The 27,618-nt window shown below is 37.0% G+C and overlaps 1 protein-coding gene and 1 pseudogene across 18 annotated transcripts in view; one reads left to right on the top strand and one right to left on the bottom strand.

Annotated features, from left to right (window-relative positions):
• Positions 1 to 27,618, top strand: part of RBMS3 (RNA binding motif single stranded interacting protein 3) — a 1,278,291-nt gene that overhangs the window by 186,469 nt on the left and 1,064,204 nt on the right. The gene's annotated exons all lie outside the window — the stretch shown is intronic.
• On the bottom strand, positions 14,301 to 14,483 carry LOC112925572 (ATP synthase subunit ATP5MJ, mitochondrial pseudogene; annotated as a pseudogene).

Below are 27,618 nucleotides of genomic sequence, written 5' to 3'. Positions count from 1 at the left end.
CCACATCAGGCTTCCTGTGTGGAGCCTGCTTCTCCCTCTGCCTGTGTCTCTGCCTCTCTCTCTCTCTCTGTGTGTGTGTGTCTCATGAATTAAATAAATAAATAAACAAACAAATAAATAATTGATTGATTGATTGTTTGAAGGGAAGTGGAAGGATATGACAGAGTCTTAAATTTGATGGTTGATAGATAGTAGTGAGATGGGGAGGAGACATACATGTGATCCAGGCTTCTGGATAGTCCTATCATATAGATAGATGGTGGAGCCATTCACTATGGCAGATTATATAGGAGAAGGGTCAGGAGGCAGCTGCTGGGGATGGGAAGGTGAGGGATGAGGAATGTCCAGTTTGGACATAAGTGAATTTGAATTCATGCAAGCTCAGAAGGCACAATTAAAGAGTTTCAGAACCCTTTCACAAAATTGTGAGTGGGGTCAAGAGAAGTCATCAGTGGCTAGTGAAGCACTCTGGCATCAGAAATAATGGAAAATTATTATCACTATCTATAGGTCTAAAGATCAAAGAGAAGGATGGGTCTCAGAATTTACTTTACCAATCAGAAAGAGCCATCAGCAGCAGATACGGCTGTAGGTATAGTGTGGATTTGTCAGAATACAGCCTGGTAGGTATGAAACCGGGGAAATAAAGATCCCAACCTCTTTACCCCCATCCTTGGAGCTCCTGCCAGTGACTCATTGAACTCATCTAGATTCAGAAATTAGGGGATCTAGTTGATGAAGCTCATAGAGATAGTCTCCTGGAGTCCAGAGCAGAATAAAGAAAGGTAGAGAGTGTATTTGCAGGAACAAATGGAATCTAAATAGTACAAAGTGCCTCCAGTACACCCATGTGGAAATGCCAGTAGACTATGGCCTACATGGGTCTGGAACTCAGAGAACTAGTTTTTGGTTTAGTAGAAATGTGGGCAGCCATGGTGGCTCAGCGGTTTAGTGCTGCCTTCGGCCCAGGGTGTGATCCTGGAGACCCAGGATCAAGTCCCACATCAGGCTGCCTGCCTGAAGTCTGCTTCTCCCTCTGCCTCTCTCTCTCTCTCTCTCTCTCTGTGTCTCTAATAAATAAATAAAATCTTTTAAAAAATAAAAATAAATTTAAAAAAAGGAAATGAAAGTGGTTGCCATATCCCAGGAATCACATGTAAAGTTAGGGCACTGCCGCAAAGAGCCCCAGTATCCATGGTAGAAAGTCTTTCCTGATTCAGCCTACATTGCCTCCTTGGAAGAATGACTAGGGAACTTCACAGCACATTGATCTGTTAATTTTTTTAAAAGGCCCTTTTATGTTATAAATCAAACTGCTTGCAAGTCAATGACTTTACAAAATTGGCCAGTCAGTGATTATTTTTAATGTTTTTTGCTGTACAATTTTCAAGTTTTCCATCCTTATTATTTCTTTAAATGCCTAATCACCACTCTTGGGACCAACGTGCTTCCTGCTAATGATGTGTACTTGCTGAGTTTGGTTTTCTTTTGTTGTTGTTGTTGTTTTTTAATTATAAGATCCCATCATCTATTTTCCCATTTCAGACTGTCAGGTAAGCAGGTGGGGTATGGTTCTTCAGCTGCTGGAACTTCCTAAGAGAAAATGGAGGTGGAAAACACAATTTTGGGGGAATTAAAACACTATGGGAAATGAATATTTTATAAAAGAGAGAGAGAGAGAGAGAGAGGAAGGATGAGAAGAAATGAGTGATAAGAGCAGTCCTAAAAGTCTGCTGCCAACTTGAACGGGATGCTGAGATCTCAGTGGGAACGTGTACAGGCAGGAGATCTACAGAAGAGAAATGGCTTTTGGGGGTGAAGTAGAAGGGGCCTACCATGCAAATAACAGAGCCTTTGCATATATGTTGGTGGCAGGGAGGGGGGCTGGTGTTACTACTATGTTTGAATTTTAGGTCAGGGAACTACACTGAAAGTAGGGTCTAATCAACCCAGGCTTAGATAACATTACCTAAGTGAAGAATTTTAAGGTACAAGTTAAGGTTTTCAGTGAGGCTTTAGTGACCCAAAGGAAACTGGAAATCAGAACGTGAGCAGAAGGCTAGTTAGTTAAGCTTATTGGAATCAAATGGTGGAAATTAGAGAGTGAGACTGCTGCCTGATGCTCACACAGGTGCCTGGGCACTGGTCCATGATGGGCACACTGGGTAAGTTTCCATTCTGTCCCTGCACTGTTGAGGGCACAGTCTGGCTGTATACCAGAACTTCCCATTAGCAAGTGTAAATAATCTGCTGTCTTCATACCATAAATTGTAAAACAGACTCATTAGTGTGGTAATAAAGGTAAGTGGAGTGCTATGGGATTATTGGGTTAGCTACTGCCTATGCTTGAAGGAACCTTGAAATATGAAGATTTTGTTTGGTACAGAGGGGAAAGGTTACAGATGAAGAGATGGCATATGGAAGAGCAGCGTAGTATGAGTGGATAATGGTGAGGAAAATCAGTCTTCATACTAAACAGAGTTTTATGTCATTTATTCTAGAACCTAAAAATCTCAAAAAAAAAAAAAACCCAATAAACATTTACTATAGTTCATCAGTCATTTTTAGGAATCAAAACCTCAACCTTTTTCAAATAAATGTTGTTAGCATCCCTCTCAGTTAGTTTTCTTGGATTTGCTAACTTATATCCATATCATTAAGTAATGGAAGTTATAGTGAACTACAGGGAAGCTCACAGGAGAGTCCAACCTTGAGGCTTACCAGGAAAGTGACACCTAAGTTGTGTCTGAAAGGTAAGAGGTAGCCAGGTAAAGAGTGTGGAGGGGAGATAGGGAAGAGTTTTCCAATTAGGGACTGAGGTAGATATTAAACATGGCCTCAATTTACCTCTCTGGATAAATTAGGCCCATTGCCAAGTAATTTGCAATGTCTCCATCCCCAACTCTGGGCTCAGCACTGTGACTTGCTTTGGCCAATGATATTTTACTAGACATGATGCAAGCAGAGGCTTACGTAAGCAGTTTTGCATTTGTACTTGCCCTCTTGCACTCTGCTATCATCACAAGACGGAACCTCGGTGAGGATGCTAGAGGATGAGCACCATGGAGCAGAGTCTGGTTGCTCCAGTCATCTAGCTGAGGCCACCCTAGATTAGCTAACATCCCGGCAATCCTTAGACATGTGACTGAGTCCCACCTAGGTCAGCAGAGCCTCCTACATAAGACACGTGAGCAGTAAACATGTATTGTTGCATGCCAACAAGTTTTGCGGTTATTATACAGCATTACTGTGGGGACAGATAACTGATAGAAAAGGCCCAGGGGCCACGGAATGAATAGGGTACTTAAATCACTGAAAAGAATTCAGTGAATCACTAAAAAGAAACAGTAACCATTCCCACTGGTTCTCTTAATATATTGTCTCTCTCAACTGCTGTGAAGCAGTGTAGAAACAGTTCCCATTGTATGATCAATACCAACAGAAGGACTGTGGAAGAGTCTTAAGGCAAATTCTTATGTGGGTCCTATTGACCTTAGTCAAGGAAATTGAAGCCAGTTTAGCAGAGTCTTAGAGCTGAAGAGCTGAGATAGTGATGGTGAAAGAGTTCAATGGATTCATTATTTAGTATCTGTGGATAAAGATTTATAAACAATCAGTAGTCCCTTCTTTTGTTGTTTCTCCAAAATTAGAATACAACTTGATGTTGCTGGGATTATCACATATGCCATTTAAACATGGAATCTATCAATCAAGTGACTAAGGCTCATGAAAAATAAGGCAATTAATAACCTCCTTTGTGTTAACACTTCATGACCCAAGTACTGAACCTAATACTCCAGTCCACTGGTTCTGAGACTTTGGTGTGCACCAGAAACACTTGAAAGGCTTGTTAAAAAAACCAATGCTGGGCTCCACCCACAGAGTTTCTGGTTCAGGAGGTCTGGGGATGGCCCAAGAATTTGCAAATCTAACAAGTTCCCAGGTAATGATTATTCTGACTGGAGATTGTGCTTTTAGAGCCACTGCTTCCATGACTGTGATGGTTAATTTTATATGTCAACTTGGCTAGGCTATGGTGCTCAGTTGTTTGCTCAAACATTGCTTGTGCTAGATGTTGCTCTGAAGTGTTTTTTCTAATGTGATTAACACTTAAGGGTAGACTTGATTACCCTCCATAATGTGGGTGGGTTTATCCAATCAATTGGAGACCTTGAAAGCAGACTAAGGTTTTCAGAAGAAGAGAAATAATTCTGCTTCAAGACTATAACTAGCTGGTTGGCTTACAGTTGCATTTAAGGATGCAACATCAACTCTCTCTGTTTATATATATATATATATATATATATATATATATATGTAATGTATAAAATATGTGTATAAATATATATAATCCATAATATATGTGTATATATATATTTTCCTGCAGAGAACACTGATTCATACAGTGACATTACAACATGTTCCTTTAAAAAAAAAGAAAAAATCCAATATGCTTTTCTCTATTTTTTCACCATTTAGAAATGTCCTCAGGCAGAAGAAGACTCGTTTCAGATATCCCATGTTGGATGAAACTTTCCTGAATCCCTCTGTAGTCAGTTTTCTTGTTCTGTAGGCTGAACTATGGTTGTATTATAAACCGTTCACCACAAATGATATTCTAGAAGGCTGGGCATCATTTTAACCTTGTCTGCATTATGAAATTATTCATGGGTCCTGGTTCATAGTTAACATTTAATAAATATTTTGAATGAATAAATGAGTGAATTAATAGTTCCTGTTCTTATTGAAATTTATTAATGCACCAAAGGGCTATAAAAATAAAGAACTACCAATTAGCCCTAAGAAGCTGTATAAATAAAAGCATATTTTTTCACTTTACCAGGCTCACCAAAAACCTATAAGGACAGTAGCCACTGGATAAGTAAACAAGCTGTTATAGTAATAATTGAGCTAGTCTCCTGATTTGTTCATGGGCGTTAGTCATAGAACTGTAGGCTCATTCATCCTTTCAGCAGGCATTTACCGAGTGCCAACTATATACCTGGCACTGTGTCAGATAATGAATCTATTACTTATCACTCATTATAGCACTTTTTTCAATGTTCTTAAGAAATTTTAACAAGCAATATTAAGACAATATATTTTCACACATCTAGAAAATTAGACGTTTCTCTTATATTTTAGAAATTAAAAGGAAATTAAGGAAATGGCACTAGAATTAGAAAGAATGAGCAATTCATTAGGCAATAAGAATACTAACTAGGAATTGGGAATCTCTTTCCTATTTTAATATGCACTTGAGCTTAATTGGCTAAGTTTTGAATATGGGATGATGAGTTGAGTTGTTAATACAAATCACACACCTTTTATATACTTAATAAAATCCAAGAGTCTGGGATGCATTTGCGTTGCAGACAATTTATCTGCAGGAGTCAGTGAGTTGAGTAATAGAAAGGGATAATAGGAAATCAGTGGCTGAGAAACCTATAAAGCAAATTAACGTGTGCCTTACTTTATTAATTTATAACAATAATGTAATGGATAAATCAATGAGGAGTGCTTTGAGAGAAATGGATGGAGGGAAGAGTTCCTCCTTTTTGCAATTTGTTGAAATCATTTCCTATACAGAGGAAATATTGGCCAGATGTAAAGAAATGTCTTGTTGTGGCATGTAGAAGAATCCTGTTGTATAGCAAAATGTGTGGGTGCTCTACTCTATCCCTTGGATCTTATGAGAGCTCCTTTTGACTTCTAGATGCTAGTATTTGCTTTTCTTTGAAGACTTTTTTTCCAAAGCCTCCATTGTAAGAGATTAGCAATGCTTGTAAAATAACCTATTCCCTGCTTTTCAGCAGCCCTCAACCCATGACTGACAGCAGTTGATGCATAAATACCCCAGCTCCCTAGTTCCTTGAGTGATGTAACTCCTAGGTATTATTTTACACAGCTCCCCAGAATTTCCATTCAGGATTAAGTTTCATTTATCTACAAGGGAAGCTGGCTTGATGAACTGCCTTCGCTTCAATATGTCATTTCCCCACTTCCTTAGTAATGCTTCCTGCATCTCCCCAAAAATGCTTGCACTTGAATCCCTGTTGAGGATTAGATTCAGGGAAAACCCAAATTAAGATAGCAACAAAGAATGTTGGCTCTTTGTGCCTGTTATTCATCATGGAACCTGGGCAGTGATTTGATTTTTCAGGTTCCATAGTTTGACTTCAAAGTATTGTTTCCAGAACCCCATTTGCTGGCATCCCAGGTATCAGAGTTTTGAGCAGTTGGTTTAAGTAAGACTTTGCTTACAGAAGAGAATTCTAAACAGAGGAGGTCTTCTAAGGGCTTCCTTGTGTCCCCTCTCCCTACCATTTGTGTCCTGTAGCCTTCTCATCATATACACTTGTGGAAGACAAATTGGTGCTAATCAGACTAAGCTTTGTTCATTTTCCACTGCCAGTCTTCAATGAAGACAGTAAACATTTGTCTCAATAACTTTAAAGTGAGCATTTTTCTCCTTTTATTCTGGACATAACCAGCTTAATTAACACTTTGCACAAGCTACATAATGCCTGTTTGAGATGCTCTGTTTCTGTTCCATTTAGGAAGAGAATGTCCCTTTTCAAAACTCTATGTGTGTCTCTGTGGGGAGAAGTAGTGCAGTATGCATTTTTCTCTCAGCCATGATCTTCCACCTTTACTACTGTAAATAGTCTCCTCACTGGTCTGCTTCTTCTCTCAAACCACAAGAATCTATTTTCCCAACAGCAGCCATTATGGTCACTTAAGATAGAAATTCATGACCTTTCTCCATAAAAAAACCTACAATGGCTTTCTTATGCCATCCTGTAAAATCTGAACTGTCCTGCCATATTACAAGGTTTCCCTCCCTCACACTGTTCAAGTCTCTTCTCAGGGAGGCCTCTTCCAACCACTCTATTTGAATTTGCAAATCCTCAGGCTCCCTATCTCTCTTCCCTTCTATGTTTTTATAGTTTGTAGTGCTAGATTTACTGCATGTTTGCTTATTTGTTGATGATCTTGCTTCACTAGAACAGTGCTTCTTTCCCTTAGCAAAATGCATTTGAGATTCATCCATGTTTTATCATTGGTTCATTCCCTTTTATAGGGGAGTAGAATTCCACCATGTGGATGCCCCTAAATTCATCATTTAAAGGACTTCTAGATGGTTTTTAGTTTTTGACAGTTATGTATAAATCTGCTATGAGTATCTATACACAGGTTTTTGTGTGAATATGTTTCCCTTTCTCTTGGGTAATACCTATGAGTGAGATTACTAGGGCATATGGTAAGTATATGTTTAACTTTATTAGACTCAAACTGTTTTCCAAAGTGGTTGCACCATTTTGCACTCTTCTCCAGCAATGGACGAAAGTTCCAGCTGTTTGATATCTTTGCTAGCATTTGATATGGTAGTTTTAAAAGCATAGGGGGCACTTTGAGTACCCATCATTCTATTTAATTGGAATTTCCAGGTGGGGCCCAGTGCAGGTATTTTTTTTCTTCATTAAAATCTCTAATTAAAAAAAGCCTATTAGTATTAATACAGTTTAACTTTTATAATAGTTTATCAGAATAATTGTGAAATGTGTGAAAAAGTATTTCACACATATCCCTTCTCTTCCTGCATAGTGACACCTATTGTTTGCATCCTAGATGAGTGTGGTACCTTAGTTATAATTGGTGAACTGATATTGATACATGGTTAATTAAGGTTCATGGTTTACATTAGGGTTCACTCTGTATTGTACAGTTCTGTCGGGTTTTGACAAGTGCAAATGTTGTGTATCTGCCATCATGGTGTAATACAGAATAGTTTCATCTCCCTAAAAATCCCCTGTGCTCCACCTATTCATCTTTCTCTTCACCCCACTCTGAACCCCTGGCAGCCACTGATCTTTTTTATTGTCTCTAATTTTGTCTTTTCCTGGATGTCGTATAGTTGGAACTTTATAGTATGTAGCCTGACTGGCTTCTGTTACTTTTAATATGTATTTAAGATTCCTCAGGTCCTTTTCAAAAGCTTCTCAGGAAATTGTAATGTGTAGCCAGGTGTGAGAAGCACCAAATTAGAATATAAGGTCCCAAAGGATATTTCTTTTCTTTGACTATATTTTGTTCATTTGTATATCCCCAGAGCCTAGAACACTGCCTGGCATAGAACAGGCTCTCACTAAATATCAGATAGGTAAATGAAAGAATGAATGAAGGCCAAATGAGATCCATAGAGACCTGAATACTACTTTTGAGTGGTTTCATATCAAAGGATCCACTAATTGATCATTCTGATTTGCCTAGACTTTGCCACTCCCTATTTTGCTATTCCCATACTTCATTACTCTTCAAAATACAACACATCTTGAACTTCCTCCTATCTCCTTTATAACCCTCATTTGGAAATGTTCTCTTTCACTCTGCTTTCAAATCCTTCCAGACTTTCTACACATAACTCAAATTGGATTTCTTGCAAAAGACCTCCCCAGGCACCCCAAACCCATCTCTAGATTCTTAAAATAATCAGTGCTTTTAGATTTACTAGATATTGTGAAGTGCCGTCTATTCTTTCTATTGGTTCCTATTCTGAGATCCTATTCAAACTTGATTGCATTACTTCCCTGTGTTTCTACTGGTTTCCAAGCCAGACTCTAAGCCCCCAAAGGACAGGAGTTATACTGTTATTCACTTTATTTGCTTAAATGCTCTAGGCATCTAGCATTATGCCAACCTTGAGAAATATTTGCTAATTTGTTTTTCTAGTTCAGGAAATGATGCTCTGTGAGGATGGAGAATGATGCTATGGGAACAGTGTGGGTCCAGGCAACTAAATTGGGGCACCAGTCACCGAACCTCACTGGGCCTCAGTTTCCTCATTTACATAATTAATGTTTATCTAGAGTTCCTAATTCCTTCTCTATTTGTACCATTCTGTGTTTTCTTTTCTTAAAAATTTTATTTATTTATTTGTGAGAGAGGAAGAGTGACAGAGGTAGCAAGAGAGAGCACCAGCAGAGAAGAGATGGAGAAGCAGGCTTCCTGCTGAGCAGGGAGCCTGATGTGGGGCTCCATAATAGGACCCTGAGATCATGACCTGAGCTGAAGGCAGGTGCTTATCTGACTGAACCAGCCAGGACCTCTCCCCCCCATTCTGTGTTTTGATGATTATAGTAACAACAGAGGAATTTTGACAAATGACAAAACTGATGTAAATAGATATAGTTTCTGCTGAGTTTACACATCAGTCTTTAGAACAACAAAGAGGAATGAAACTGTTAGTTTCAGATTAAGTTCTGATTTTCATGGAAAATTTTCATGAGTTGTTTTCCTTTCCCCTGTGCCTTGCCCCTTACCTGGAATACCTTCTTTCCTTCTACACTTTCCCAGTGTTCAAAGGTACATTCAGATTCCACCTCACAGACCTTTCACGGTTTGTAACTTTATTTGCTTTTTACTTGTTCTTGTATTTTTCCCCTGTGTCTGCTAGCTTCATAAGAGAGGAGCTGCACAGATCATCATTGTATCAGTGCCTGATACATGATAGGCCCTCAACAAACGTCTGTTAAATGAATTAATGATGTTAATAGATGTGCTCTGAAAAAAATATTTTAATAGCACGTAAGTGCTAGAAACACTGCATACTTTATCACACCTACTTAGGGTGCCACAACCCTGTATATAAGAAGCTTGTTTACTTTTGTCACCCCAGGATTTGCCATGTTTATTTCATTATGGACCTTACCCCCTTTTTATTTTGCTTCAGCCATCTATTTACTCAGTAATCACACCCATATTAATAAAAACAGTACCTAACTGGTATAAACAACTCCCATGTGTCCAGGACTATTTCAAGCATTTTATATATATGATTTTAGAACAGTCCTAGTTTACAACAGTCTTAATTTACTATTTTTATTTGAGAATTTCAGGTGAGGACAGAGGCATAGAGGGTTAAAATGACCTCCTAAGACACATAGTTCCTTGAGAAACCACCAGTCAGATAGCTCAGTATGAAAAATGCTGGTCTAATGGCATTTAAAGCCTCTGATGCAAGACTGGCCAGCATTTGAATCTAGAATGGAGTGGATTCTGGAGTGGATTGCTGCTTTCTAAATGTGGGTCTAAATGAGGATTTCAGGGGAGGATGTTGGAGTAGGAGGACCCATGGATGCAACTAGAAAACACCTAGATCAGTGTAAAAAACCCAGACAATGACACTAAGACTGGCAGAAAAACAAAACAAAAGAAAACAACAACAAAAAAAACTTCACAGCTAAATGTAGAGGAGAGGCCACCTTGAGGAGGGCAGGAAGGGCAAAGACATGGTTGCGGGAAATGGACTGTGGTCATCTGTGGGAGGAAAGGATGCCCAGGGAGAGGAGAGAGACAGGCCCTCACACCTGGGAGACCACATGGGGAAGATGAATCCCCATAACATTTGGCTTTGAAAACCAGTGGGACTGGTTAAAAACTAGAATTTTAAAAATCAGTGAGCTTTACACTGGGAGACACAAAAGGGCAAGAAGAGAATGAGTTCTTGCCCTTTAAAAGCACAACTAGGAGCTGGTTCTTTGAAAAGATCAACAAAAATTGGTAAACTTTTAGACAGACTCATCAAAAAGAAGAGAGAGGAGACTCAAACAAAATCATAAATGAAAGAGGAAAAATAACAACTGATACCAAATAAATACAAAGGACTGTAAGAGAATATTATGAAATATTATATGTCAGCAAATTGGACAGCCTAGAAGAAATAGATACATTCCTAGAAACACATAACCTCCCAAAATTGAACAAGTAAGAAATAGAAAATTTGAGCAGACCAATTACCAGCAATGAAACTGTATCAGTACTCTAAAAATTTCCAAAAAACAAAAGTTCAGGATCAAATGTCTTCATAGGTGAATTCTACCAAACATTTAAGAGATAGTTAATACATACTTTTCTCAAACTATTCCAAAAAATAGAAGAAGAAAAAAAATATCCAAATTCATTCAACAGTACCCTGATACCAAAACTAGATAAACACACTTCTAAAAAAGGGAACTATAGGCCAATACCTCTGATGAAAATAGACACAAAAATCCTTAACAAAGTATTAGCAAACCAAGTCCAATAATACATTTTTAAAAAAGTCATTCACCACAATCAAGTGGGATTTATTTCTGGGAGGTTCAACTTTTGCAAATCAATCAATGTGATAATTCATATCATAAGAGAAACGATAAAATATGTATGATCATTTCAATCAATGCAGAAAATGTATAACATTCTTTCATGATAAAAACCCTCAACAAAGTAGATTTAGAGGGAATACACCTCAACATAATAAAGGCTATATATATATATATATATATATATATATATATATATATATGAAAAATCCACAGCTAATATTATACTCAATGGAGAAAAGCAGAGGTTTTCCCCTAAGATCAGGAACAAGACAAGGATATTCACCACTAATGTTTTTATTCAACGTAGTACTGGAAGTCCTAACCACAACAATCAAATCAGTGAAAGGAATAAAAGACATCCAGGTTGGTAAGGAAGAAGTAAAACTATCACTCTTTGCAGGTGACATGATACTATATATAGAAAACCCTAAATACTCCATTAAAAACTACTAGAACTGATAAATGAAATCAGTAAAGTTGTGGATACAAAATCAATGTACAAAAAGTCTGTTGCATTTCTATACACTAGTAATGAAGCAGCAGAAAGAGAAATTAAGCTAATAATCCCATTTACAATTGCAGAAACAATAATAACATACCTAGGAATAAACTTAACCGAGGAGGTGAAAGACCTATACTCTGAAAACTGTAAGACAATCATGAAAGAAATGAAAGATGACAGAAACAAATGGAATGATAGTCCATGCTCATGGATTGGGAGAACAAATATCATTAAAATGTCCATATTACCCAAAGCATTCTACAGATTTAATGTAATCCCTATCAAAATACAAAGCATTTTTCATAGAACTAGAAGAAACAATCCTAAAATTTATATGGAACCACAAGAGATTACAAAGAGCCAAAGCAATCTGAAAAAGAAAAAAGCTATAGTTATTAAAATTCCAGATTTTGAGTTATACTACAAGGCTGTACAATCAAAACAGTATGATATTAACATAAAAATAGATGCATAGATCAATAGAATAAGATAGAAATTTCCAAAACAAAACCACACTGTATCGTTAATTAATTTTTGACAAAGGCTAGAAGAATATGCAGTGAGAAAAAGAGAGTCTTTTCAACAAATGGTGCTGGGAAAAATGGACTATTACATGCAAAAGAGTGAAACTGAGCCACTTTCTTATACCAAACACAAAAATAAAGTCAAAATGTATTACAGGCCTAAATGTGGTATCTGAAACCATGGGGATGCCTGGGTGGCTCAGTGGTTGAGTGTCTGCCTTCGACTCAGGGCATGATCCTGGGGTCCTGGGAATAAGTGCTCCCTCGAGAAGCCTGCTTTTCCCTCTGCCTGTGTCTCTGTCTGTCTCTGTGTTTCTCATGAATGAGTAGATATCTGAAACCATAGAAATCATAGAAAAGAATACAGGCAGTAATTTCTCTGATAAGTCATACTATTTTTTCTAGATATGTCTTTTGAAGTGAGGGAAACAAAAATTAAACTATTGAGACTACATCAAGATAAAAAAGCTTTTGTACAGTGAAAGAATCAACAAAACTGAAAGATAACCTTCTGAATGGAAGGTATTTGCAAATATCATATCCAATAAAGGATTAGTATGCAAAGTAAATAAAGAACTTACACAATTCAACACCCCAAAACCATATAATCCATTTAAAAATAGATCTTCTCTGATGAAGACATACAGATGGCCAACAGACACATGCAACGATGCTCAACATTACACATCATCAGGGAAATGTAAATTAAAACTACAATGAGATATTACCTCACACCTGCCAGAATAGCTAAAATTAAAAATACAAGAAACAACAAGTGTTGGTGAAGATGTAGAGAAAAAGGAACCTTTAGTACTGTTGGTGGAAATGCATACTGGTGCAGTCACTATGGAAAACAACATGGAAGTTCCTCAAAAAGTTAAAAATAGAACTTCCCTATGATTATCAGATATTTACCCAAATAATGAATAGTCATTCAAAGGGATACAGGCACTCCTATGTTTACAGAAGCATTATATACTATAGCCAAATTATGGAAACAGCCCAAGTACTCATTAATATATGAATGGAAAAAAGTTGAGTAATATATACAATGGAATTTTATTCAGTCATAAAAAAGAACAAAATCTTGCTATTTGCAACAACATAGATGGAGCTAGAGAGTCTAATGTTAAGTGAAATAAGTCAGAGAAAGAGAAATACCTTATGATTCCAGTTACATGCGGAATTTAATAACCAAAACAAGTGAACAAAGTGAGAAATAGAAAAAAATAGGCCAAAAAAAGACCTTAACTTTAGAGAACAGATGGTTATCAGAGGGGAGATGGGTGAGGGGATGAGTGAATTAGGTGAAGGAGATTAAGAGTACACTCATCTTGATGAGCAGTGAACAATATATAGAGCTGGTAAATCATGATATTGTATACCTGAAACTAATATTACACTGTATGTTAACTATCCTGGAATTTTAAAAATAAATGTCAGTCTATTCTACATTTACCTTTATCTGTGTAATAATACTGATCATTCTCACCTGGAAGGGCGTTTGTAGAAATTGATTGAAACAATGTATCTAAAGAAGGTAACATTGCCAGTAGCTAGTGATAAATGCTAGGGAATTTTAGTTATTATCAGCAGAGAATTTTGCAAAAAATTCATTAATACTTGATGAATGTAAGTTACATTTTTTTGCCACATTTTTCTCCCTTTTCATCATTGAGTCTTTGGTGGTTTTGTTTACCTTGAAAGTTCTAATAACAGTGAATTAGTTATGTGGGGCATGTAACAAAGAGCCTTAAAATACTAACTGTATTCAATAAAAGTTTATGATTCACAAAAAGTCCAGAGTTGGTTTTCATGATGAGGCAGCTATGTTCCAGGCTGTGACTTAGGTCCTTCACTGCATCTTCTGCCTTGAGTGCAAAGACAAGAAAAGAGCAAGCAGACATCATCCCAGGAGGGTTTAAAAAATAATTATAAGCACAACACTTTTTTGTTGCCCAATTTTTTTGTTTGTTTGGTGTACCTCACAGATACCTTATTCATGTCACAAAGGAAATGACATGTTTACAAGTTTACAGCAATGCTCCATGTTCCCATTTAACAGAGCTTACTGAGATTTACAGCCAGACTGATGTTCCCTCTGATGTGTATTGTAAATAAAGCTGGTTAGTGATGACCATGAGCAGGTGCAGGACTCGAAGCTTTCAGAGCTTTACTTCCTTCATCAGCACTCCTAATTTTATAACTGATCAAGCCCATCAACCCCATTCCTACTCAGATCTCTTGATAAACTTGGGTAGAATAGGGCTTCATGGGGACCCAAATATTTTTTAAAAGACTTTGAAACATTTGGTATAGGATCCCTGGTGCCTGCCTCAGGGATCTGCCTGGCCAATGACTCGGAAAGGTCACTGAGTGCCATATTGCCTAGTTCTTAAAGCACTGACCCTGAATGAAGGCTCAGGAACCCCACGCACTTTCTGGTTACATTTAGGTAATTGAAAATCCAGTAGTCGAAATGTCCAGTCTTTTGTAATTAGCAAAGTTGTGAACACGACTTGAGGTTAATTAGTTTTCCTATCTAGAACTTGAGCCTGTGGCAGGTGGTTTGCAGTGGGAGAGTGAATATAGTCATTAAAGCTTTGCTATTTTTCATCTCCCCTACTTCTCACTATTCTGTAGACATTTTAGGAAAAAAAACCCTGTTATTATGTTCATGATGAATTTTCACAAAGTAAAACAATGTAAAAAGTCATGTAATGCAGATTCTTTGGGTTTTGTCCATTATGAAATATCTTATTTTTTTCTTTCCCTTTTCCCTCAATACTTTAAATACTTCCCTCCACTCTTTTTCCTGGTTTCTGAGAAGTAAGGTATGATTCTTATCTTTGTTACTCTATAGATAATGTGTTATTTTGCTTTCCTTCTTTTAAGATTTTTTTTTTTTTTTGGTCTTTGATTTTCTTTGGTTTGAAGATGATATTCCTAGGTGTAGATATTTTGACATTTATTCTCTTTGGTGTTCTCTGAACTTCCTGGAGCTGTGGATAGGTGTCTGACATTAATTTGGGGAAATTCTCAGTCATTATTGTTTCATATTTTCTTCTGTTCCTTTCTTCTCCTTTTGGTATTCTCATTATGTGTACGTTACACCTTTTGTAGTTGCCAGCAGTCCCTAGAATTCTGCTCTCTATTTTTCATCTTTGTTCTCTTAGCTTTTTAGTTTTTGATGTTTCTATTGCTATATCCTCTAGCTCACTGATTCTTTCCTCAGTTATGTACAGTCTGTATAAACTTATGAAAGTCATTCTTCATTTCTCTTACAGTGTTTTTTTTTTAATCTTTTTTTATCTCTAGCATTTTGGGGGGTTGTTTATTAGAATTTTTATCTCTTAGCTTACATTGCCCATCTGTTCTTGTATGCTTTCTACTTTATCCATTAAAGTTCTTAGCATATTAATCATAGTCATTTCAAATACTCAGTCTGATGATTCCAACATCCCTGGCATATCTGGTACATTTCTGGTGTACCAAGCATCCTGGTGCTTGTTCTGCCCTTTCAAACTATATTTTTGCCTTTTGGTATATCTTTTAATTTTTTCTTGATAATCACACACGGGTACTGGGTAAAAGCAACTCCAGTGAATAGGCCTTTACTGGTGGAGAGGTTTGGGAAAGGGGAAGCATTTTATAGTCCAGTGATTAGGTCTATCTCTCAGTGATCCTGTGTTTCTGGGCAGTGAACTTCACAAGGGCTTTTCTGTTTCTTCTTCCCATTTAAGTGAGACAGGATGACACCAATGAACTAGAGTTGGGTATTGTCTTTTTCCCAGGCAATTTAGGCTTTGATAATACCCCAGCAGTTTAGGTTCTGGTTAACTAGATTTCCCTAAGAACAGGCCTTGTTAAGAAGAACAGAGTACTCTGGTTTATTTCAAAATGGTTCCTTATTCTCTTTCCTTGCAGGAAGCCTGAGGGGATTGATTTTTTTTCCCAGTATTGACTATGGGAATCTGGTTGAGCATCTAGAGGTGAATCTCACAATGTTGTGGATCTTCCCTCTGCCTTGGTGCCCTTGGAGTTCTTAACTTTAATAGTTGTCTACACTGAGCCTCCCGCAATTCTTTCAATTACAGTTCAAAATTTCTTACCCCAGCACTGGTTCTTGTGGCAATTTCTTCATGAGTCTCTGCTCTGGGAAGCTCTGGTGATCTGTGTTCACCCATCTCTCCAGTCTGGGGGCAGCAGTTTGTCTTTTGTCTTCCCCTCTCCCCCAAGGAGAGTTGTTGATTTTTTAGTCTGTTTAGTTTGTACTTGTTGGAACACAGTGGTGACTTCTAAGCTCCTTAAACTTTCACCGTTATTATTGATGTTCACTTGGTATAGAATTCTAAGTTGTATTAATTTCAGTGATTATATATATTTTTTTAATTCTAGAATTTCCATTTAACTTTACACAGATTCAGTTTCTCTGGTGAAATCCTCATCTTGATTCAGTTTTCCTGAACATACCAATCACAGTTATTTTAAAGTCTGTGTCTGGTACCTCAAATACCTGGATCACCCATAGGTCTGTCTCTGTTAATTCTTTTTCTTTTGTGTCTCTTTATACATTTGGTAACTCTGAACTGAATGCCACACATTTTGTTAACAAATATTAGAGTCTGTGGATTCTATTTTTCCATAAAAGATTTTGTTTGTTTTCTGGCCAAATAATTAGCTGATTTAAGGCTGAGTTTCTAGTCCTTGTAAGATCTTGTCCATTTTTGCTTTGTTCTAACTCTAGATTGTGATCCTGCAGAGATTCTGCACTGAAGTGGACACTAAACTTCTGATTTTATCCCCCAGTGTGATGTAGTGCCAAAAGATATGCTTAACTTTTCTGTTTCCCAGGAGCTGCTTTCTGCTCTTGTCTCTCCAAATTTGGCCACTTTGTCATACACATTGGTAAATGATTAGATTGATATAAGTAGTATAGAAAGTCATGCTCACTTCAGTGATTTGTTTCTGCTTGGTAGCATCATGGTTTCTTTTTAAGTTCCATCTCCCTTTTTAAGTGCCATGCCTTCTAACATCTTTGATGGCTTCAAAGAGATTGTTTTTAGTTTTTGTTTTGTTTTGCTTTGTTTTTCCATTCCATCTAATTTTTCTAGTTGTTCTCATTTGAAGAATTGATCTGCCAGAACTAATACATTAGATCTGGAAGTGTTTTAGATGTAATATACACCATATTCTTTCAGATTCTATTGGCCAAAAGAGATCTCATGGCTCCTCCTAGATACAAGGTGGACTACAAAATGTAGTCTTCCTATGTGCCCAGGAAGAAAATTAAGTAATTTAGTGAAAATATAACATGTTTTTCTGTTGTAGGCAATGACTTAGGGATTTATTATGTACTTTGGAGATTTTAGTGTGATCTTTATGCATTTTCAGCCCAATTTTAAACAAATGCTTAAAGATAGGGAAAGGGGCCATAGAATAATCTGTGTATATATTTTTTTAAAAATTCAGTATTTATTAAATTTATTTTTTGTTTCAAGCACTATGCTAGGCACATTCATATCTGTCCTATTCTTGAATCCTCATTTGGATCCTGCAAAGTACATGTTACTATTTTCCACATTTGTATATGGTATGTGTGAGACTGAAGTGGTTAATTTGTGCTTTGTGATGTGGAGTAAAGACTGATTAATTCATTCCATAAGATAATTTTTCTTTTTTATTGTTGCAAGTCACTCTTATTACATCTAGATGCAAGATAATACAGTAATTGAACCAAGAGCTCTGGAACTAGGCTGCTGGGTTTCAGTCCTGTCTCTACCACTTCCTGATTGGTTCATCCAGCAGACAATTTACTTCATTTCCCTTGCCTCAGTTTCCTGTTCTGTAAAATAGAGATAATAATAGATTGTTGTATTGAATAAATTAATTTGAAAAGAGCCTAGGAAGTGCCTATTATATAATAAAACACTCAATAATTATTAACTATTAACATTGTGTGGAAGCAGATGATTTCATTGCTATTTTTATTACCTATTTATATAATGCATTGTAGCTTTATAAGAGCTGTCCTAGAATACAAGTTCTGTGAGTTCAGGGACTTTTTTCCTCGGTAGGAAGTACAACATTTGGCACCAATGAAAGATGCAGGTTATTGAATTTCAAATCATAAAAGGAGAAAGGTTTGGCTGCCTTTTTTCATCTAGCTTTGTCATTTCCAGGTAATAGTGTTTATCATATATTTTTTCCTTCTTTTATTTGCCTCCTCCCCTTTTTTTGCAAAGAACCTATTTTCCCTAGTGTTAAAGTCCTAAATAGCTCTGAAATATATCAGTTATAAACTTATCTCTCTTGAATTAGAGATTACTGCAAATCATGATTAAAGAGTTGAGAGGAGCACATGTAATTTGGACGAGGTAGTAGATACCTACTTGCTAACATGAAGTAAAATGTATGCATTTACACTGTCACAAACCATCTTGTACTGTGACTTGTTTCATAATATCTGTACTCAATACCATGTACTTTTGACAGTTCTTTCCTGTTTCTGACAGATTTTTTTCCTTTTAAGAAGTAAAGAAGTCACACATTTCTGTACTTTGCTTCGCTTGTAGTATCATTTCTCTCTTATCATACAAAATACAGTTATCTGTCAATCAGTATTTACGAAGCATTTAGTGCGTCTCTACATACATATCCCTGTTAGGGTCTGATGATTGGAAAAAGAGCATACAAGCAGAAGAAAAGGATCTCATCTTAAATTGTTGGAAATGTGTTAACCTATGAAAAGCACATTGAAAATAAGTGAGATCTTGTTTTATTATTGTTAATATCTGGTATATTAATTTCTTAGGGCTGCTATAATGAATTACCATAAACTGGATGGCTTCAGACAACAGAAAGTAATCCACCTTCAGTTTTGAAGACCTGAAGTTCAAAATCAAGATGTCATTGGGCTTGATTTCTTCTGGACGCTCTAGGAGAATCTGTTCCATACCCCTCATGGCTTCTGGTGGCTGTGGATAGTCCTTTGCATTGTTTGACTCACTGACACTTGGTGCTAACCTATGCCTTTGTCTTCACATCACATTCTCCACTGTTTCTACTCTTCTGTTAGTATCTTCTCTTATAAAGGCACTTGTCATTACATTTAGGGCCCACTCAGGGGCAAGGATGATCTCATATCAAGATACTTAACTTAATTACATCTCCAAAGACCATTTCTTTTTCCACATATCATTACATTCACAGGTTCTCAGTAGATATGTCTTTTATGGGACCATCAATCAATCTACTATGTTGGGTATATGTTATTTTTCCCTGAGTTTTCTTGTGTTTCAAGTTCATAGAAATCTCGCTCAAGGACAAGGAACATATCTTATATCTTTTGGGCTTCCTACAGCCCAGTCAAGTGCTCTACCCAGTAAAAATCTCTTAATGTATTAGGATGTATATGTATCTTTTTTTTTTTTTTTTTTTTTTTTTTTTTATTTATGATAGTCACAGAGAGAGAGAGAGAGAGAGGCAGAGACAAAGGCAGAGGGAGAAGCAGGCTCCATGCACCGGGAGCCTGATGTGGGATTCGATCCCGGGTCTCCAGGACCGCGCCCTGGGCCTAAGGCAAGCGCCAAACCACTGCGCCACCCAGGGATCCCAGGATGTATATGTATCTTAATGCATTTTAAGAGCTGTTATAGGAATGGATGGTACACACATTCAAACAATCTCAAGACATGTGATGACATAGAGATTAGTGATAAGACTAATGAACAGGAAAACAGAGTGTGTTTTATGAGTGGTAAGTGCTATGATATGACTAAGTACATATAGAAAGTCATCTTATGCTAGTCTAGGAGGTGCTAGAAAGGCTTCCTGGAGAAGGAGGCATAGCTAATGAATTTTGAAGGACTGAACAGTAAATGACCTATGAGAACAATGAGGATGTGTATTCTAGGCCCAGAGAACAACACATGCAGAGATTTCCAGTGTGAAGCTTCTGGTACCATCAGGAAGTATTCTTGTGGCCAGAAGATATGCATGAGGTGGGGGGCTGATTCATCAGAGTAGAAGATAAATGGCAAGAGATAACACTGGGGTTTCATGAAGGCTGCGTCATGAAGGATCTTATATGCTCTAACAAGGAGTTTATATTTATTCATAAAAATAAGAATGAATTGATACGGTGGCTTAGATATTTCAGATTAACTTTTCACAAAATGGTGGTAGTTGGGAAAGAGATTGGGCATTAGTGAGACCAGAGGCAGGTTGGTCCATTTTACATTGGTGGAATAATCTGGATATAAATGATGGAGTGATGGTTGCCTTAGTTATGACAGTCTATGCAGAGGGTAGGGTATGGCATCTGAGCATTATGAAAATGATGCAGGCATGGTGGCTTATTGGAGTTAGGCCATATGGAAAAGAGAGAGGTCAAGGATGATTTTCAAATGTCTGGTTTGTTTGACTCTAATAGACAAGTAATGGTATCATTCATGGCAACTGAAGACAGAGAAGGGGGAGCACTGAAACTTTCTGTGTCTCATTTCCCTCATCTGTACAATGACTAAGTAAACCCTACCCTCCCTCTCTTGTAACATTATTAGCAACAAATAAGATATAACATTTTAAATATCTTTAAAGTTTTTATTTTTTTAAAGATTGTATTTATTTATTCATGAGGGATACAAAGAGAGAGGCAGAGACACAGGCAGAGGGAGAAGCAGGCTTGCTGCAGGGAGCTGGATGTGGGACTTGATCCCAGGATCCTGGGATCATGCCCTGAGCTGAGGGCAAACACTCAACCACTGGCTGAGCCACCCAGGTGTCCCTACATATCGTTAAAGTTATAAAGCAAGCTCACAAATTATTCTTTAAGATTGATTTACATTTAACCAAAATGTATAATTAAAAAAATTGTAAAGGAGTATATATAGCTATATAAGGGCAAAAGTATATATATATATATTTAAAATTAATTTTTATTGGTGTTCAATTTACCAACATACAGAAAAACACCCAGTGCTCATCCCGTCAAGTGTCCGCCTCAGTGCCCGTCACCCATTCCCCTCCAACACCCGCCCTCCTCCCCTTCCACCACCCCTAGTTCGTTTCCCAGAGTTAGGAGTCTTTATGTCTTTATGTCTCCCTTCCTGATATTTCCCAACATTTCTTTTCCCTTCCTTTATATTCCCTTTCACTATTATTTATATTCCCCAAATGAATGAGAACATACACTGTTTGTCCTTCTCCGATTGACTTATTTCACTCAGCATAATACCCTCCAGTTCCATCCACATTGAAGCAAATGGTGGGTATTTGTCATTTCTAATGGCTGAGTAATATTCCATTGTATACATAAACCACATCTTCTTTATCCATTCATCTTTCGATGGACACCGAGGCTCCTTCCACAGTTTGGCTATTGTGGCCATTGCTGCTAGAAACATCGGGGTGCAGGTGTCCCGATGTTTCATTGCATCTGAATCTTTGGGGTAAATCCCCAACAGTGCAATTGCTGGGTCGTAGGGCAGGTCTATTTTTAACTCTTTGAGGAACCTCCACACAGTTTTCCAGAGTGGCTGCACCAGTTCACATTCCCACCAACAGTGTAAGAGGGTTCCCTTTTCTCCGCATCGTCTCCAACATTTGTGGTTTCCTGCCTTGTTAATTTTTCCCATTCTCACTGGTGTGAGGTGGTATCTCATTGTGGTTTTGATTTGTATTTCCCTGATGGCAAGTGATGCGGAGCATTTTCTCATGTGCATGTTGGCCATGTCCATGTCTTCCTCTGTGAGATTTCTCTTCATGTCTTTTGCCCATGTCATGAGTGGATTGTATATATTTTTTAAATAGATGGAACTTATTTTTTGGAGATGGCAAGAAATATGTATCTGCAGTCCAGATTCTCCTTTCCCTCTCTTTGTTTTTCTATCCTACACTGTGATCTCGTCATGCCATGGAGTGAAGTAAAAAAATCCACAACCATACTCTAATGCCTGTTTTTCTCAAACCCAGACTGCAGCTTCCCACCAAGGTTTCTTGGTACCTTGTGATGTCACTAAGTGACCATCTCAATTCCACCCTGGCATTGGCATGGCCCTGCTGCCCTCTATGTGCACATACACACACACACACATACACAGGGATTGAACTCAGTAATCCCCAGGTAAAAATCTTGACCACCATATCAGTGTTCTCATCTACAAAATGGGTGTAATTTTTATATGTTTCACATGACTGATGACCAGATGAAATTAAATATATACAACATGGCAAAGCACTCAATACAAACTTTGCAGACAGATCTACCTTACCCTTGGAAATACTTCCTGCTCTGCAACTTTATAAAGTACTGGAAACCCTGATGGGCTTTGATCTCTGCATTTGAACTAACCTGCCTCATGGATCACTTGTTTCCCCTACTCTACCCCCCACCTCCCACCGCGTCTTTCTGAATTTCCCTAATAGTTAGGGACTGTTTCATAACATTCAATACTAAATCATTGCATGTCTGCTCTGTGTTCACTTTTTTTTTTATTTGAGTGTAGATGACACGTAATGTTACATTAGTTTCCATTATACAATTTAGTGATTTAACAAGTTTAAAGAGTATGCATGTTCACCAGGAGTGTAGCTACCATCTCTCCTGTTACATGGCTATTACTTCACTTTTTCTTTTTAAAGTAGACCCAGAATTCTTCAGGTGGATGTATTTAGCATAGTGCAGGGCACCCACAAAATACAGCAAATTGGAAGTGTTTGAGAATCAACACATATTTCGGATCTTCACCTACCAGTCTCTTTTATGGGGGTCTTCTTGAATTTTTACTGTCCAGCCCTCTCTCTGTATATTTAAGTCAACCATGCTTTAAATGAAGAGAGAAAGTGAAAAAATGAGGTGGAAGATACCATTTTTTAAAACTTTGATCTCAAAATGGGGGAGAATGTTGGTTTTAGAACATTTTGATCTCCTTGGATTTATTTTTATTTTCATTCTCTGACAATTCAAAAATTGCAATGATAATTGCATTGTTCTCTAAATGCCCTAGTTAGAACCAGAGCCAAGATTATTTCATCCTACTATTAGGAAAGAGCTGTAGGAAGGAGCCCATAAAACATCCTTGTTTTCTTGATGAGAATGCAGATCACCTCACTGCTGGAAGAAAATCAGCCTCAGGCAGTGGAAGTGTTGGCCAGACTGCACTGAATGGCATCAGCAAAATGCCTGGAGCAACAGAATGGTGGCACTGAGAGGTTGCTTGAGATGGAAGTGGATTTATGTGACAACTCTTTAATTTCATTTTGTAATTCTATTCATGGAATCTAAAGGTTGTATAACTTCAGGAAAATACTCAGGCAACCTTTTGAGTTCAGGCTCTGGTATATTTAATAAGAGGAAATTTCTTATCCTCTTCAAGCTCAGTTCTCTTCTCTGTGAAATGGGAATGAAAATATTTTCTTCCAAAGAAAACATTTAATATCTTTCTATGTAGGTATTTGGAGAGTAATAATAGTAAGACAACAATCTGTCTCTGAGGTATTTGAGCACTGTAAGCTACTCAAATGTTTTGGCAACCCTTCCAGTTTTCTCCCAAAGTATAATTAAAAAAAATTTAAAACATGACTATCATGTCAAAGACTTATTTAACTCATTAACGAAGGAAGCAGCAGGATATTAAAGCTGATTCAAAGAGAATTTGAAAAGCTAAGTATACACAGGCTCTGAAAGAATTACTGCTGAAATAAGATTGCTAAATTTAAATATAAAATTGTTCACTTCCTACAGGGCAATAAAACTGGCAAAATGGTAAGAATATAAATATTAAAAATGATAACTTTTGGCATAACTGTTTCTACCATTCAGATATCATTTGTATTTTTATCAAAGATTAGAGTTAACATTTAACATCTAAGGTTATAAGTTCTAATCAATGGTAAATAGTCAAAGACACCTTCTCCTAGAAAATTAAGTAATCCTGGGGAAAACCTGCTAGACAATATTCCTATGACATCCAAAGGAAATGCAGTCATTTTTTTTTTATCTTGTTACCATGTTTTGAAAATATATTTTAATATTACCTATTTATTTTCAGTTTTTCTTTTCATCTCATTCCTGATTGGTAGATTCACTTCTTCTGTTTTATACTTTATTTTCTTCTATCTGATGCTGTAATTCTGCATGTCTCTAATTCTCTTTTTCCCATCAGCCATTTATTGCCAAATTATATCCTCAGATCTTTTCTGATTTTGCTCCCTAATTAAGCCATTATTTGAGTCTGCTTTAGTTCTTACATTAAAATCTGACTTAAACCTAATTGGTGATGCACAACCATTCGCTTCCTTTTAGTATTAGAGATAGGTAATATTTGTGATTCCACTCTTGGTATCTTAGTATGGTATAAGGAAAACAAGGGTGGAAGGGGAGCTAAAATTTTTAAAACTTTCTGTTCATTTAAGAGAAGGAATATATCAGCTGTATTTGAGCCTGCCCTTGTATCTTGAACACCATCATTTTCACTAATGAAAGCCCATATCTAATGTCCATTATGCTTATTAACAAGCCATTGATTTCACCAATGAAAATCTATGTATAATATTCATTATGCTAATTAACAAACTTCTGTGTTGATCAGACATAGACCTAGCTGAAGCCTTATAGATAGCATCTCTGGTGCATTGTCTTCTGAATAAGTGTCCACTAATCACCCCTAGAATATCCTCAAATAGGGAAATTATGCTCTGGGGGCCTACAGCATCACATTCATTTACATTACATGATCTAGGTTGCAGGTAGTTTAAAATAAAATGTAGTCTACGTCACAACCGGTACTTGGCCTGTTTCTAAATGGAGTTAACACAACCTAGCAGTCTTTGTGGAAGGCAGGGATGACATGGTACTTGCTACCTTGCAAGTTTTCTGTCTCTAAGCTCCAGAAGCTGAGACACTGGTAACACTTTTTTGGAAATATAGGTTCCATTGACTAAACTGGCCACAGGAAGTTGAATAGGAAAGCACTGAAATCTGAACTTTCCCCTGGAGGATTGGGATATTCCCCCAGGAGGAGACCTCATCACCCCACAATGGTCATGGCTATTGGCTACTGGGAAAATATGAGGAAATGCAGCATTCTGACTTAGTAAAAAGAAAGAGTATCTTTTTACATTGCTCATTTCTTTTGGGCGCCAGTGTCTGTTAGAGCTAACTGGAAAAACAAAGACCAAAAGCAACTCTGGTTTAAATTCTGTTGTAATTGTGTCACGTTTTATATTATGATAAAATATTAGCCTCCTTACAAGGAGAAGGAGGTTAAATCCCTAGTTGATTCAAAGTGAATTTAGTTTCTCCAAAGATGAGCAGGATGAGACAAAAACATGACCCATTTTTTTTCTCCTCAGAGTCCAAATTTTTGCTCTGTTTTTTTTTCTTCTCCCCTCTATCTCAGGAAGGTTTCTCACAGCTAGCAGTGCAGAGGCATGCCCTTGCTGCTTGCAGAGCAGAAAGATTCATGGCTTCCTCTAACATATAAGACCCTGTATTATTTTAGGCAAAAAGAACAGCCCAGAGTGATTCATTGGGCAATGTGCATGTTGTGCCCTGGCCAGAGCTGTTACCTATTTATGACAATATAATTTCATTTGCTTTTGGAGATGCACTTTATGCCCTGTCTGTCAGACTAACCCAGAAATATGTCCACCAGGCAAGATGCTTAACCTCTTCCAGTGATCTACACTGCATAGAACCTAATGGCAGGAGTAGCATTGGCAGTTGATTTTGATTCTTCTTTGTAGAAGTGAAGAGGTTGCAACAGTTGCTGAAACTCCCCAAATTTGTGGTTATGAAATTTCTGAGTCCATGCTATACCATGATCGGCATACAAGGATTTATACTGCCTACATTTGGAAACACAATTTAAGTGATTATTTAAATAAGTGTTCTAATGTTAGAATCATTTTTTGCCATGTGAATGGTGGTATACAGTGTCTGGTTTTTGTGTACTAACCCTAGCCTGGGTCTTACCTTACTTTATTCCACATTTTTCCTATTTTCTAAATCTTTAAAAAATTAACTTATTTTTTTAAAGATTTTACACATACGAATGAATTTAATGCAAACATAATGAACCCTGATGGATGCCCCCTTCTACCCTCATCAGATCATGGTATTTTCCCAAAGCATACTAATTCCTTTCCTTTGCCTTCCTCTCCAGAAAGAACTATTAGCATGAATGTGATATTTATTTATTCTCATGCAGGTTTCCATATTTTTAAATACATACTTTTACATCCATAAATGAGAAATAGTTTTGCTATGCAGGTTTTAAATTTTTATAACTATTGTGTCATTTTCTTTTGTATGATTTTGCCATAATTTATTTATTCATTTTCTTAGGGTGTCTCCAGTTTTTCACCATTACAAGCAATGTTGCAAAGAACATTCTTAACCATGTTTCCATGTGTAAGGGTTCTCTAGAGGAACAGACTACAATGGAATTGCTAAGTTTCTGGATATGAATATCTTCAGCTTTATCAAATATTGCTGAATTGCTCTCCAAAGAGATATGTTAGAGTTCTTTATATATTCAGGGTACTAAAGTATTGTTGGTTATATGCACAGCAAATATATTTTCCTGTCTGTGGCTTGCCTTTTCCTTTTCTTCAGAGTGAGTTTTTAAAGTAATTTTAATTTTGATGTATTCAAAGGTATGGAGTTTTTTTTTTTTTTAATGTTTTGTGCACATTGTATCTCATTCTAAAGATCTTTCATTTTACATGGTCGTGAAGGAAACTCATCCTCTGGTTTCTTAGTTTATGTGAGCACACTTCATGGATTACCCTATGTTATATGAGTACTGGTTTAAACCATGCTGATCTAGGTGTAAAAGTTACCCCCTTGATATTCTCAAATTCCTTAGTGAGCAAAGTGGTTTTTATAGTATTGACAAAGGAGTTCACATCTACTCCACAATGGAGAAAGCAACACTTCCTGTTAGCTTTTCTGTTTTCTCTCTTTGTTAAATCTTGACCTTACCAGTACTTTCTCTACCAGAATTAGTCTCACTTTTTTCTCCTTGTGGGGAGCAAAAAATAACTCTTCACTTTGTTTCATGAAAAACTCCACCTGTTTTGCAATAAAATATGGGTAACAGTTGACTTATAAATTAACAAGCAACAAGAATATAAAAGTGTCATCTCAATCACAGTGGGTCTCTCACTCTAAGAAGTTGTCACAATCATTTATTTAGTCATATTTATTAAGCATGAAGTTTCAAGTATTATGCAAGATACTGAGTGAACAATGTCCTAGATGGAAAAGATGGTGGAGGGAGATTTTCGAAGCCTTCTCTGAGCAAGGGATATTTAAAGTGAGGTAGGAAGAGTAAGGAACTAGCTATTCTAAGATGAGGAAAATATTTAACAGGAGGTTACATGACAAATGCAAAAGCCAAATGCAATGAAAAGAGCTTGGCATGTCAGGGGAACCTGA

This window comes from Vulpes vulpes, chromosome 11, assembly GCF_048418805.1.
Source record: "Vulpes vulpes isolate BD-2025 chromosome 11, VulVul3, whole genome shotgun sequence".
NCBI lineage: Eukaryota > Metazoa > Chordata > Mammalia > Carnivora > Canidae > Vulpes > Vulpes vulpes.
Note: the sequence above shows the minus strand (reverse complement) of the source record. Positions and strands in the feature narration are given on the sequence as shown.